The sequence below is a fragment of the Grammomys surdaster genome, unplaced genomic scaffold (assembly GCF_004785775.1).
Source record: "Grammomys surdaster isolate TR1022 unplaced genomic scaffold, NIH_TR_1.0 124525, whole genome shotgun sequence".
Classification (NCBI taxonomy): domain Eukaryota; kingdom Metazoa; phylum Chordata; class Mammalia; order Rodentia; family Muridae; genus Grammomys; species Grammomys surdaster.
The window spans coordinates 75438-85494 of NW_021619512.1; positions in this window are offsets into that span (position 1 = coordinate 75438).

The following is a 10057-nucleotide window of genomic DNA, read 5'->3' on the forward strand; positions in this document are numbered from 1 at the left end:
GGATGGGATTATTGTTATCATTCCTGTTTTAAAAATAAAATCTTGAAATCCATACAGTTCTAGGAAGAAAAACCCAGAAGGCAGAACTAAAATTGCATCATCCATATCTCCTCCTATGTGTTACTCTTTCTAATGCTGACTATTTAAGAGGTAGACACACAATCTCATTCACTCAGTGATAAAGGTGTGCCATTGTCATGAAATATGGTACATTTTCAGATATGAGCATTCTTATCACTATGACTTGGGCGTTTTCAAAATTGAATTCAGAGACATGAAACAAATTCAGTAACTAAACTCGGTTCCCTTTTGTAGGTATTTGACTGAGTTTGGAACTTGCATACAGCAGTTATTTTCATTTACCACTTTGGGCTTCCATTCATTTTTATTTTCCATCAATAGTTCAAAACATTAAGTTATTTACTATATTTCCTTACATCCAACACTGAGTCGAGTAGTTTTCTATTGGTGCACAAAAAAATCAGAACCTTAAAATAACATAGAGTTTTGACTTCAGTTTCCTTATTCAGGTATCTGTCTGGGCACAAGCTGTTGTATCTTCTGTTCAGGAACCTGCAGAGTATTGAATGGACTGTGGCCGTTGCTTCAGAGTGGTATGAACTAAGAAATTCTGTTGAGAGAATTTAGTTACTTGTGAGTAGAAGACTGGAGGTGATCTTTTTTCCTCTGGTTACCAGTTGTGAGTGTTCTGTTTCTAGAAATTACAAGGTATTTTACACATTGTCCTCTTACAGGTGCTGTTAAAACACAACACACTACTTCTTTAAAGTCACCAAGGAAGAATCACTTGCTCCAACTGATTGTATACATCTTAAAATTCTAAAAATTATTCTGACTTTAACTGTACATGTCATTGTATGCACATATACAATGTATAGTAATTAGACAAATCTCTGTGTAATGCATTTTAGCATGGGTGACATCTTATCATTTTGGCGATCTTACATTAGGAAGATTCAAGTCCAACTCTTTCCACAGTAAAATGCAATGCTTTATACAGCAGTGATACTCACTGTTGATCTCCTTTGGGAGGATTTGCAACAATTAAAGTCATCTTAAAGCTGATCCTATCAAGCTCATTGAGTAAGTGTTACTGGTCTCTTTCTACTGTGTGCTTCACCCTCTACTTGAATTTTAACATTTTGTTCCTCTTCTGATGTGTCTCTATAGCTCTTTTATATTTGGAATATTCTAACAGTAGTCAATGAGGTAGACTACTAACAGTAGTCTATGAAAAAAGAATTTTCTTTTTCTTTTCTTTTGGTTTTTTTTTGGTTAAGACAGGGTTTCTCTGTGTAGCCCTGGTTGTCCTGGAACTCACTCTGTAGACCAGGCTGGCCTTGAACTCAGAAATCTACTTGCCTCTGCCTCCCAAGTGCTGGGATTAAAGGCATGAGCCACCATTGCCCGGACCAAAGAGTTTTCTAATTTAAGATATTGGTATTGTAATTTAAGGTATATCTGTTGCACTAAATTTTGCAAAATTGTTGAAACAATGGCTATAGATAATATATAAATTGAAGCATGTGGTAGACATTCAAAACCAATAAAATTAAAATATCATACACTATTTTACAAAATATCTGTTTGCTTATTCTTAATTGATTTAAAATTCTAAACTCTTCTACATCTTGGAGTCTGTACAAAAACAGATGGTGGTCACATCAGCTGGCAGATCATAGTTGCTTACTCCTGTGGTATGTGAATAAATTATAAAGACAAATTGAAGCTCTAGATTACATTATCTTCTTGTAGTAGCAATTTTATTGTACTTCCTGGCAGATAGTAGCAGGGACAACATCCTATTTATTAGGATTAAGTTAATTTGAGTTAGGGTTCAATCTTTGAGAGGGATAACTTATTCCCACCCACTCTTTCATGTATAAGCACATATGGAGATTGCAGATGCTCCGCTCATTTTTTAGTTTCTTTTGACCGAAGACTATAAGCAACAAATGACAGTTTCTGAAAGAGAACACAGAGAGTTGAATGTCAGTCTAGCATATTTATTTATATGTTTCTTTTCTAAATATTTGAATCTGAAAGAATTTAATAATATCTGTTACGTAGTCAAGATATCATTGTCTTAGAGATGTAGTAGAATTGATTATATAAAGAAATGCTGCTCTCTTCTTCTGTTCCCCCAGATCCAATCCTTCAGTCTCATCTTCAGCTATGCATGAGAATAATTCTGGTAGCCTTCCCTGCCCCTCTTCACATCTGTGCATTTCACATGTCTTCCCTTCTTCAACTCCTCCAATTCTTTGCTTTGTCCCAGCCCTGATCCCCAGTAAGTACTCTCTTTCTTCCCCAAAGGCCACTCCTGCCAAGGAACCATCTAGACCAACAATACATGGACATTATCCTTTTGCTTCTCCAGATCTAATGCTCCCAGCCTCATACCCAGCTCCATAGTAGAAAATCTTCTGCCATTTCCTTTCCTCTCAGATACTATCCCCAATGGAACATAAAGATCTTTTCCTCCAACATCTCTTCCCATAACTCACACCATTTTCCAAGCTTTCAACACCAGCAACCTGGGAACACACTAGCTAGGCAGTTCAGGGAAACAGATACATAGAAAAATTCCTATCAGGCAGCACACAGCCATAATACTCTCCTAATGTCCAGGGAGGAAGCAGAAACCAAAGAGCAAAACACTCATCACTTATTTCATATATCATCTTATTCCTAAATGCCTTGATGGCTGTAAATTGTAGTCAGTAACAGCCAAAACATAATATCTCCATCGAAGCCCAGAAATTGTACCATAAAAAGCACACCTGTAGAAAAAAAAATCTCAAAAAAGTCTATGAAAATGATAGAGGCTCTTAAAGAGGAACTGAATAAATCTTTAGAAAATGCAAACAATGTGAGGAAATGAATAAAACTGCTCAAGACCTGAAGATGGGAGTAGAATAGATGATAAAAACCCAAAGTTAGGTTCCACCTGGGGCATAGCCCGCAGAGAGCTGCAGACTCTACCTTGAGCTCCATCACCTGACTTTCCTAGGGGTCTGTAAATGCTCCAAGAATATCCAGATTAGACTCCTCTGAACCAATCTCCTGCCTGATGGGTCTATCTGGAGCACAGTCAGCAAAGGTGAACTATGCACTCATTCCTGACCTCTATTGTCAGGACAATAGTTCTGTCTTCCTCCTGGAGAAATCCCTCCAGCATTAGGAATATCCAGCCAAAACCATGGACAACCAGATGGGTAACGGCCAGCATAAAAACACAACCAGCAAGAGCCAGGGCAATATGGCACCACCAGAGCCCAGCTATTCTACTACAGCAAGATCTGGATATCCTAATACAACTGAAGCACAAGAAGATGACCTTAAATCCAATCTTATAAAGATGATAGAGTCCCTTACAGAGAAAAAAATAAATCTTTTAAAGAAATACAGGAAAACACAACCAAGCAGGTGAAGAAAATTAATAATAAAACAGTTCAAGACATGAAAACAGAAATAGAAATAATAAAGAAAAAACCAAACTGAAGGTATCCTGGAGATGGAAGACATAAGTAAGAGAAGAGGAATTACAAACACAAGTATCACCAATAGAATACAAGAGATGGAAAACAAAATCTCAGGCATAGAAGATATAATTGAAGAAACTGATACATCAGTCAATGAAGATGTTAAATCTAAAAAGTTTCTGACCACAAAATATCCAAGAAATCTGGGACACTATGAAGACCAAACCCAAGAATACTAGAAAAGAAGAAGAAGAAGGAGGAGGAAGAGAAGGAGGAGGAGGAGGAGGAGGAGGAGGAGGAGGAGGAGGAGGAGGAGGAGGAAGACTCCCAGCTACAAGGGTCAGAAATATTTCTATAGAAGAAAACTCCCCTCACTTAAAAAAAGAGATGCCTACAAATATAAAAGAAGCTTTGAGAACAAAAATAGGTTCAACTAGAAAAGAAAATCTTCCCAAAACATAATAAACAAAACATTAAATATATAGAACAATGAAACAATATTAAAAACTGCAAGGGAAAAAGTTCAAGTAATACAAAAAAAAAAAGCAGACCTATCAGAATTACACCTGATTTGTCCAAAAAAAGAAATAGAGAAAACAAAATATTCCATAATAAAACAAATTTAAATAGTATTTATTCATAAATCCAGTGCTATAAAAGATACTAGAAGAAAAATTCTAACCCAAGGAGGCTAGTCACATTCAAGAAAACACAAGAAATAAATAAGCCCACAGCAGAAAAACCAAAAGAAGGGAACTTGAGGCTCCAGGGAGTGGGGAGGTTTGGTGGGGTGTGGTGGGAGGGGTTGGAACATCCTCTTGGAAACAGGGGGAGGAGGAATGGTATGAAGAACAGTCAGAGGGCAGAAAAACCGAAAGAAGGGAACTTGAGGCTCCAGGGAGTGGGGAGGTTCGGTGAGGTGGGGGAAGGGGTGGGGACATCCTCTTGGAAACAGGGGGAGGAGGACTAGGATGAAGGACAGAGGGCAGACCAGGATGGGGATAATGACTGAAATATAAAAAAAATAAAATTAAAGAATAATAATTAAAGAAGAAGAAAAAGAAAATGTGAAAAAAGACTTGTATGATAAAACCTTCAAATATTTGAATTAAAAAAATTGAAGAAAATATCAGAAGATGGAAAGTTCTTCCATGCTCACTCTACCACAAGCAATCTACAGATTCAATGTAATCCACATCAAAATTCTAACACAATTCTTTTGTTTTAACTTATTCACTTTACATCCTGCTCACTGTCCCCCTCCAGGTCACTCCCTCCCACAAGACTTCCCCCTTCCCCTTCTCCTCTGATTGGTTGGGGCCCCACTGTGAATCCACCCACCCTGCAACATCAAGTATCTGCTAGGTTAGGCACATCCTCTCTCACTGAGGTCAGATAAGGCAGTCCAGCTAGAAAAACATATCTTGCATACAGGCCATAGCTTTTGGGGTAAACTCAGCTCTACTTGTTCAGGACCCACATGAAGACCAAGCTGCACATCTGTTACATATGCATAGGGAGGCCTAGGTCCAGCACATTTATCCAACACAATTCTTAACACATCTTAAATGGACAACTCTCAGCATGAAAATATACATGGAAAGAAAGAAAGAAAAGAGAGAAAGAAGGAAGGAAGGAAGGAAGGAAGGAAGGAAGGAAGGAAGGAAAGAAAGAGGAAGGAAGGAAGAAAGGAAGGGAAAGGAGAGAGAGAGAGAGAGAGAGAGAGAGAGAGAGAGAGAGAGAGAGAGAGAGACCAGGAAAGCTAAAAGTACCCTGAAAAAAATAAAAGAATTTTCTTACCATTCCTGGTCTCAAATTGTACTACAAAGCTATAGTAATACAGTAAGCTTTGTATTGGCATTAAAAACTAAGATCAACAGTTAAAAACTGCACCTTATAAAACTTAAAAGATTCAATAAGACAAAGGACATCAACCTTTGGATGTAGTGGCAGCCTAAAATCTTGAACAAGTATTTTATGAATTTTAAACCCAATAGGTATAAAATATATAAATAACTCAAGAAACTTGATATAAAAAACAAATAATCTACTTATAAATGGTATAGAGATTTAAATAAATTTTCAATAGAAGAAAGTCAAATGATTGAGAAACATTTAAGAAATGTTCAGCAACTCCAGCCATCAGGGAAATGCAAATCAGAGTTATTTTGGAAGCTCATCTTATAACTGTGAGGATAACTAAGATGGATAATAGAAGGTACTATGCTCATGTTGATGAAAATGTAGAATGAGGAAAACATTCTGCCATTGCTGATGGAAGAGTAAATTTATACAGCCATTTTAGAAATCAATATAGCAGTTCTCCAGAAAGATAAGAATTGATCTATCTCAAGGTCCAGCTGTACCACTCTTAGTCATATGCCCAAAGGATACTTCATCCTACCTCATGAATACTTGCTCAACCATGCTCATTGCAGCTCTGTTCAAATAGCCAGAAATTGAAGACAACTTAGATACGCTTAAACTGAAGAATGGATAAAGAAAATATGATAGATTTATACAAAGAAATATTACTCAGCCATAAAAAATTGAAATCATAAAATTCACATGTAAATAGATGTAAGTAGAAAAAAAAATCATCCTAAGTGAGGTAACCTAGACTCAGAAAGTAAAATATGGTCTGTGTTCACATATATGTGGATTTAATTGTTTAATCAATGATAACTAAGCAACACTCTATAGACTCAGAAATGTTTGGTACTAAGAAAGGGACTAGATGGGAAAGAGACATACAATAGATTTTATGGGTAGACTAGGGGCCAGGAGAGGCTTGAAGAGGAGAATCATGTGGGGAGAGAAAAAGGGGAATGGGTTGAGCAAAAGAATGTGGGAAGACATAGCTAGAACTGAGAGGCATTTGAGGGATGGTATAAAAACCGCCTGCAATGAAACTTTCCTAAAATTTATGAAGGAAATTCTATGAAATCTCAAAATAATGAGGGAGATGGAGTCCCAACTGGTCATTTATTTTCACCAAATGAAGCCTCCAGTGTGGAGACTTGTTAATTTCTAATTGAGATGTTGCCTAAAGCAGTCCTATGTAAACAACCCAGGCTATTAGCAAGACAGTAGTTGCTCTCCATATTCTGACAGCAAGGCCCCACTGATAAGACAACACCCACACAATTCACTGCATATGTCTTTGGCACAGGAAGGTACTCTGTAGTTTATGAAAAGAGAACCATATACATCAACCTAGCCAAAAGCTATGATCTACAATGTTGTCATGCCTGCAAAATATTCTTGGGCAATAGTGGCTCAACATTTGTGGGAACAACAAACCAATTTTTATTTTGACTCAAAGGCCTGCTCCATGCTATGGAACTCATATCTGACATTGCTTGGGTGACCAAAAACCAGAGACTAGATATTCCAAAGAATTAGTGTAAAATCAAATACTACTGACCTCAAAAATAGTAATGATAAAATAACTCCTAATGATATTCTGCTACAGATAAAGGAGATAAAAAAACCACAGATAAAGGAGGCAGAACAAGTATAAGAGCTAGAAGGGATGGAAGACACCAAGAGAACAGGGCTTCTTAATCAAGGAGCAAAGCTCATATGAACTGACAGAGACACAGGGTCTTCATGTGTCTGTACCAGGTCTTCTACATGTATTAGGTTTTGGTTTAGTATTTTTACAGGACTGCTGAGTATGTAAGTGAATGGGTCTTTGCTTCTTGTGCCTTTTCTTGAGATTTTTTCCTTCTGTTGGTTTGACTTGTTCAACTTCAGTGTGAGGATTTTTTTCTTGCCTTATTATATTTTATTTTGTCATGTTTGGGTTTTATCTATTATAATCCTGCTCTTTTATAATGAGAGACAGAGGGAGGGGATCAGGATGGGAGGAGAGGGATGAGGGATTAGAGGAGTAGAGGGAAGAAAAACTATAATTAGGATATGTTGTGTGAGAAACAAGAATCTATTTTCAATAAAAGGGAGAAAATCCAAAGAAGAAGAATATCAGGTAACTTTCTCCACTGTATGACTAAAATTTAAAAGTCTATGATAGTTAATTATGTTGACTAATTAAATGACTACAGAAATGCAATAGCATTAACATTTTATAAAGATATTAAGATTTCCAGAATGTAAGCTGTTCCTGTTTGAAGTGTAACAAAGTGTTTTAAACCTGGAAAAATGCTGTGCTGAAAAAAGAAAAAACAGTTGAAATTCCAATATTTAAAGGCAAATAAGAATTATTAACAATGGGAAAACCAACTTCAATAAAGGTTTAACCACAGTTATCATCATGAGATAGATAAATAGACAGACAGACAGACAGACAGATAGATAGATAGATAGATAGATAGATAGAGACATAGAGACATAGAGACATAGAGACATAGAGAAAGAGAAGGAAAGAAACAGAGACACAGACACAGAGAGATAGAGAGACAGAGACAGAACTTAAAACACCCAGCTTTAAATGATGGGTTGCTATCAAATTCCTTCCACAGTCAGACAATTGCAAAGAGAGAGGTAGACATCGAAATACTGGGCCCTAAATAGGGTGTCCCCATCAAATCCCTCCCCCTAAGAGCTCATGGAACCCCAGAGAAGAGGAGGCAGAAAGAGAATAAGAGCCAGAGGGGATAGAAGACACCAGGAGAACAAAGCCTACTAAATAAATTGAACAAAGTTCATGAACTCACAGACTGAAGTTGCAAGAACAAGGCATACATGGGTCTATATTAAGTCTATACCATGACACACACACACACACACACACACACATACACACACATGCTTTCAGTTTAGTATTTTTACTAAATATTAAATAACCCCCCAATGTGTGAATGAGTGGGTCTTTGGTTCTTGTGACTTCTCTCTGGGCTCTTTCCCTCTGATGTTTGCTTTGTCAAACTTTGATGTGAAGATTTTTGTTTTATCTTGTATTTAATCTTCATTTATTTTATCTTAGAAACCCAGTATTTTCTTGTGTGTATACTTTCTTTAAATTATTATATTTATTTGCATTCTAAATGTTTCCCCCCTTTCTTAGTCTCCTCTCCCAGAGCTCTTCATCCCATCTCCTCTCACCTTTGTCTCTGAGAGGATGCTCCTGCACCCACCTACCTTTCCGGGGCAACAAGCCTCTACAGGATTAAGCACATCCTTTCACACTGAGTCCAGACAAGGCAAGCCTCTGCTTGCTACGTATGTGCTGGGGGCCATGTTCCATCCCATTTATGCTAAGGCTGCCCACTCTCTCCCTATCTATTCAATACAGTACTCGAAGTTCTAGGTAGAGCAATAAGACAACAAAAGGCACTCAAGGAGATACAATTTGGAAAGGAAGAATTCAAGGAATCACTATTTGTGGGTGATATAAGTGTACATAAGCAACCCAAAAAATTCTACCAGAGAACTCCTACTACTTATAAATAACTTCAGCAAAGAGGATGGATATAAAATTAACTCAAACAAATCAGTAGCCTTCCTTTATATAACGGATAAGTGAGCTGAGAAGTTAATTAGGGAAACAAGATCCTACACAATAGTCAAAAATAATATAAAATATTTTGGTGTGACTCTAACCAAACAAATAAAAGATCTGTATGACAAGAACTTCAAGCTCCTGAAGGAAGAAATTGAAGAAGACCTAAGAAGATGGAAAGATCCCCCATGCTCATGGATTGGTAGGGCTAACATAGTAAAAATGGCAATCTTACGAAAAGTAATCTACAGAATCAATGCACTTCCTGTCAAAATTCCAACATAATTCACTACAAATGTGCAAAGAACAATTCTAAACTTCATATGGAAAATAAAACACCCAGAATAGCAAAAAGAGTTCTGGGGGAATCACCATCTTTGACCTTAGCCTGTAGTACAGAGCAACAGTAATAAAATAGCATGGTATTGGACTGTGATAGACAGGACTATCAATGGAATATAATTGATGACCCAGAAAAGAGCTCACATAACTATGGACACGTGATGGTTGACAAAGAAGCCAAAACCATACAGTGGAAAAAAAAGAAAGCATCTTTAATAAATGGTACTGGTCTAACTGGCAGTCTGCACGTAGAAGAGTGCAAATTGATCTATATCTATCATCTTGTACAAATCTCAAGTCCAAGTGGATCAAGGCCCTCCACACAAAACTGGATGCACTGAATCAAATAAAACAGAAAATGGGAAATAGCCTTGAGTGCATTGGCACTGAGAAAATTTTTCTGAACAGAACACCAGTGGCTCTGGCTTTAAGATCAATAAGTGATAAACTGGACCTATTGTTAGTATTCTGTCTAAACTCCACCTCCACAGTTACCTGGCAACAGCCAGGTGTGCTCCTTCCCACAGTTACCTGGCAACAGCCAGGTAGTTCTGCTCACTATAAAAGGGACTGCTTGCCCCCTCCTCCCTCTCTTACTCTCTTACTCTCTTGCTCTCTTGCTCTCTTGCCTCTAGCTTCTCTCTGTCCCCTTGCCCCTCCCCCTTCCTTCCCCCTCTCTCCACGTGGTCTGACCGGCTTCCACTTCTCTCCTCTCTCTCTCTCTCTCTCTCTCTCTCTCTCTCTC